The sequence below is a fragment of the Nematolebias whitei genome, chromosome 12 (assembly GCF_014905685.2).
Source record: "Nematolebias whitei isolate Nwh7 chromosome 12, NemWhi1, whole genome shotgun sequence".
NCBI classification, from domain to species: domain Eukaryota; kingdom Metazoa; phylum Chordata; class Actinopteri; order Cyprinodontiformes; family Rivulidae; genus Nematolebias; species Nematolebias whitei.
This window is the reverse complement of record NC_056509.1, coordinates 15,425,156-15,431,053: the sequence shown is the minus strand read 5'-3', so window position 1 is coordinate 15,431,053 and position 5,898 is coordinate 15,425,156.

Sequence of the window (5,898 nt, the reverse complement as noted above, 5' to 3'; positions counted from 1 at the left end):
GTGTTCAATTGTCCCCCTCTTACAATGCTGTTATTGCTAGTATCACTCAGCCCTCTGTGAATAGTAAACAGCCATCATTGTGCTAATGATCCATTGTTAGGCCGATGGTCCTTCTTGATCATGTGAGCTGCTGATTTTGGTTGTCAGCAGCAAAACTGGTTGATCCACTCTGAGAAGGTGCTATTTATAAGATGAGCTGAATACAGCACCTCAAACTGAGGAAGTCTTTCGGATGAAAGACGAAACGTTTCTACATTTTGTTGTTGTTTTGCTTTGTTTTGTTTTTTTGAATGTCCAGAGGACTAGATTTAACTTTTTGGGATTTTTCTACCTGGATTATTGAGCATGCATCAGGATATTTTGAACCACTTTGGCCAGGATTGCCTCAAACTAGTTAGAGAGTTTGAGAAAACAGCAAGGAAGAGGGCAGACTACAGGAACCACTTGCGATTCAACCTCAGATGTCGACAAAGTGGCATCATTCACAAGAGCCTGGAACTAAAATCTTCGGTCAGCGGGCACCGGGCAAGCAAGATCCTTGAGAAGGCACAGACCCAGCTGCTGAATAAACGGGTGAGACAGACCAATTTTACTATTGAGGCCTTGAAGGCCAAAAAAAAGCACATTAAACAAAAACTAACAACGTGCCTAGATCAGACCACACTTCAGCAAGTGATGGACTGTACAGATCAGGCACACTTAGCACAGCATGTCAAGTCCAAGACTTGACAACAAAACAAGTTTAACTTACTAATAACTCATCAACACCATCACAATTCCAATAACAACACAGTCAGTGTAGGACAACACTCCAGAAGTCAATTACATGCCAGGGAGACAGAAAAGTGGGTGAAGAACTTATCTGACAGACAGCTCACCCAGCCGGAGACAGAGATTCTTGCTAGGGGACTGAACTTTGCGGTTGCAGCAAGTAGAATTCCTCTGGAAGAGATGATCACAGCCGCAGAATCAGCCATCCGCAACAAGAAAATTAAAGAGGCTGAAGCAGAATAAATCAGAATCAAAGTTTCAGCCTGCCTCAGCAATGCCAAACCACCACCTTCCAACATCAGTAGAGAGGATAGAGATGCACTCACCACTCTTAGCAAGGACAAAAACATCATCATTCTCCCAGCAGACAAAGGAAGGTGCAAAGTGATTTTGAACCAGAAACACTATCATGAGAAAGTTATGACACTCCTTAGTGACTTAACCACTTATGAACCTCTGAAAAGAGATCCAGGAAGTGGTTACAAGAAGAAGTTAATAGATTGCCTGAAAAATTTGGAACAGGACAAGGCTATTGACTATTTTCTGTACCACAGACTGTACCCAGGGGAAGCCACACCTAGTCTGTATGGTTTACTTAAAATTCACAAACAAGATGTACCTTTAAGACCAATTGTTAGCATGATTAATGCTGTCACTTACAATGTTTCCAAATATCTGGCGTCTGTACTCATCCCTTTAGTTGGCAGCTCAGAACATCACATAGAGAACACCATGGACTTTGTGGATAAGGTGAGTGATGTCATCATGGAGACTGATGAAACAATGGTCTCTTTTGATGTCACATCCCTCTTTACGTGCATTCCTGTTGATGATGCAGTAAAGGTGGTCAGTTTAATATTAAAATCAGACACCACTCTGAGCAGCAGGACCACGCTTTCCACAGAACAACTGTGTCAACTCTTGAAACTGTACCTGCAGTCAACCTACTTCACATATGGGGAGAAATATTATAGGTAGAAACATGGGTGTGCTATGGGGTCTCCAGTTTCTCCTATTGTTGCCAACCTGTACATGGAGGAGGTAGAAAAGAGAGCCTTGACGTCCTTTTCAGGGACACCACCAAGTCATTGGTTCAGGTACGCTGACGACACCTGGGTTAAAATTAAATCTCAGGAAGTCCAACATTTTACTGACCACATCAACTCTGTGGATAAATACATCAAGTGCACACGAGAAGATGTAAAAAAAAGGCAAGTTGGCTTTCTTGGACTGTGAGGTCTCAGTCTCTGATAGAGAACATTTGCAAACTGAAGTGTACCTCAAACCCACCCACACAGACCAGTATTTGCAGTTAGACTCCCATCACCCTTTGGAGCACAAGTTAGGAGTCATCAGGATTCTGTATCACAGAGCAGACAGTGTCCCCACTAGCTCAGGAGCCAGGCAGAAGGAGAAATCCCACACAAGATAGGCGCTAGAGCAATGTGGATATCCTAACTGGGTCTTCCTGAAAGCAGAGAAGAAGCCCAAACAGGACTCCAGTCGGCCATCAGGTGAAAAGGAGGAACCCAGACCAGTGGTCATTCCATATGTTGCGGGAGTATCAGAGAAACTGAGACGTTTATTTTCTAAACATGACGTCCCAGTGGCTTTTAAAGCCCAAAATACATTACGGCAAAGACTGGTTCATCCCAAAGACCCAGTCCCCCGGCACAAACAGAGTAATGTTGTGTATGCTGTTCAGTGTCAGGAGGGCTGTGATCAGTCATACATTGGGGAAACTAAACAGCCACTGGCCAAAAGGATGGCCCAGCACAGAAGAGCAACACCATCAGGCCAGGACTCTGCTGTTTACACTCATCTCCAGGCCAGCGGTCACTCTTTCAGGGATGAAGATGTTCACATTCTGGATAGAGAGGAACGATGGTTTGAGAGAGGAGTAAAGGAGGCCATCTTTGTGAAAAGAAATCGTCCATCATTAAACAGGGGTGGGGGCCTACGTGTTCAATTGTCCCCCTCTTACACTGCTGTTATTACTAGTATCCCTCAGCCCTCTGTTTATAGTAAACAGCCATCATTGTGCTAATGATCCATTGTTAGGCCGATGGTCCTTCTTTATCATGTGAGCAACTGGCTTTGGTTGTCAGAAGCAAAACTGGTTGATCCACTCTGAGAAGGTGCTATTTATAAGACTGAGCTGAATACAGCACCTCAGACTGAGGAAGTCTTTCGGATGAAAGACGAAACGTTTCTACATTTTGTTGTTGTTTTGCTTTGTTTTTTTTTTTTTTATGTCCAGAGGACCAGATTTAACTTTTTTGGGTGTTTTCTATAGGGTGTGTGTTTTCCTAGTGCATTCCTCCATCTGGTGTTGTGTCTTTGTTCCTACACTCCCTTGTTTCCTAGTTTACCATTTCCCCTGATGTTTTTCAGCTGCGTGTTCTCACAGGTGTTTTGTCTCATGAGTCACTGTATATAAGTCTGTGTCTCTGTGTTATCCCTTTGTCCTGGCATTGTACACAGTCCACTGGTGATATCTTGGTCTGCTCCTTGTGTACTCCTTGTGATTCATAAAAGTTCTGCTGCACCGATAGCTTTTTTGCTTTCTTGTAAATAAATACTTTATTTTATAATCTCCTGAGTCTTGGACTGCCTGCTTGCACAATTGGGTTTACCTGTACCAGTCCCCCATTACAACACTAACGAGCTTCATGCCTCCAAAACATTTAGCCTTGTCATACATGGGCTCACATAGCTGACCAAAACACGTCTGTCTTGGGGGTTGGGTCCGCATGACTCAATGAGGCTACCTTTATAAATTAAGGTTAAAAATCTAACCAATGAAATTACCAAACAGGTCACAGTGGACCAATGAAACCAGTTACATTGGTCCACTACAAAGGAGGGTGTAAAGACGCTCTTATCTGCTGTGCTGTATTGCTCGATGTATCACAACTGTATCTTGTCTTTTATCTGTATCTGCTTGGCTTTTGGATCCGCTTGCCTTTTGGTATCAATAAGTACAGAGTGAACTAAGTCAGAGAATGTATTTAAGTTTTTATGTGTATGGGACATGAACTAATAGGGAGCTGCTTGTGTGTGTGTCCCACCTGATGACAAGATCACCAAGTATCTTGGAACGGCAGAAGAAAATAATAAAACAACTCCATAAAAGGACTTCCAGGAAATGAAGACATCAGTTTGAACTAGTTTAGACAAAGAACTGTAAGAATGTGCAACACATCTCTGGGTGGAGCTTTTGTGTTTAAATACAGGAGATGCTGAAGCTCCAGTCAGACGCATCTTGGGTTTTTGTTGTATCTCTGTTGGTTTGGGGTAAGAGCGTCTCCTTTCAGCTGAAAGCTTTAATAAATGTTGGTAATACTTTTTAACTTGAATCACTCGGACTTAATATTGTGTCTTTTCTCCATGTATCTCTGAACCAATGAGAAGAACAGGTGAATAGGCTGAAAATTCTGAGTTGTTGTGTTAATTTTCCTCGACAATTTTGGTGCTGAAAACCTGGGACACTGGAGAAGGATGATTGGTAACCAGAGAATTGGACATCAACATGGTTGTTCAGTGCAGTTCCACAGGCCAGCAAACAGGTAAGAGGAACTATATTTATCCTCTCTGTGGCGTTGCACTGAGTGATCATGTTGTAAAATGTTTTTGTCAGTAGAGATAGAGTGTAAAAGTTTTTTTTAAGTAATATATTGGTTGTAAGCTTGTGCAAGGATTGTAAAATACAAGATGTGAGGCAGGCCGGAGACCTGGCCAGGGGTCTGGGACCCCTGTGTGAGTCAACGAAGTCTGGGACTTCTGTCAGTCGAGAGTGGCGCCCCAAACTTCTTCCCGGACGTGGGGAAAGGTAGCCAGGTTGTATTGAGTTTTCCTGTGGAACGTGACTGCCCACAAATAAGAACAAGAGTTGACCACACGTGTGAGAACTGTCAGAGATACTTAAATGGTGATGACAGTTTCCAATGATTATTGAAGTATATTTTTTGAACTGTCAGAGAAACTTAAATGGTGATGACAGTTTCCGATGATTATTGAAGTGTATTTTTTGAACTGTCAGAGAATCTTAAATGGTGATGACAGATTCTGATGATTATTGAAGAAAGGTGTATTTTTTGTGAGAAACAAACTGAAAGCTGTCCAAAACGAGATCGGATGAGAAAGAGTGACTGAGTGAAAGAGCTGCGCAGCAAGAGTGTGTGTGTGTGTGTGTGTGTGTGTTTGAGGAGAAGCTCTTTGCAGTGTGAGTTTGGTGGTTTAAGTGCTTTGCCACCGAGCGAGCTTGAGTTTTCTCACCGCCGAGTCAGAAAACGAGTCATTTTGTGTAAAACATAATGTTATACAGACAAAACATGACACAACAAATGGTGAATTTGATGCAAACATTGACGCTTCAGGGACCCTGGCTCTCTCTTGAAACTCAGATTGACAAACAAGTAACATACCTGACGGACATGACAACTTGACAAAGAAAAAATCAGAAAAAATAAAAGAGAAGATGACTCAGGCATTAGTAAAACAGGAAGCCCCACTGAGTCCATACAAACCTTTAGGAGGATTTTTTACTAAAACAACTGCAAACGCTGAGACAGGAGGTAACAAACAACATGCTGAAAGAATAAGAAGTGGAGAAATAGTTGAGAAAGTGTAGAAAATTAATCGAGTCATGGCCAAGGATTAAACACACTCTAGAACAGGCAACACCGGAAGTGAGAGGTAGAGCAGCCACACAGCAAGTGAAGTTGTCTCTGCCCCCTGTATCTGGGGCCGGAACAGACAGCCTCAAAGGGAGGGACCTCCGCTAACAGGGATGAAACCCACCCTAGGGGGCTGTACTCATCCATCGAACTAAAACAGGGGATGCTGGTTTTAGAAAATACCAACACCAACCCATTTAGACAAGCAGCAGCACCATCATGTGGACTGTTGGAGGAACAACCTGAAAAGCCTGACCTGTTCAGCACCTCCATGGCTCAAAACTAAGGTTTTTGCACCTCTTCCACTCATAAACAAAGAGGAACAGGGGGTGGCAGTCAGTCCAACCTAAATTACAGCATGGGCTCTGGAAAGAACGAAGAGGCGAATAAAATAGAAGAACATATAAAATTCAATTCAATTCAGTTTATTTATATAGCGCCAAATCAC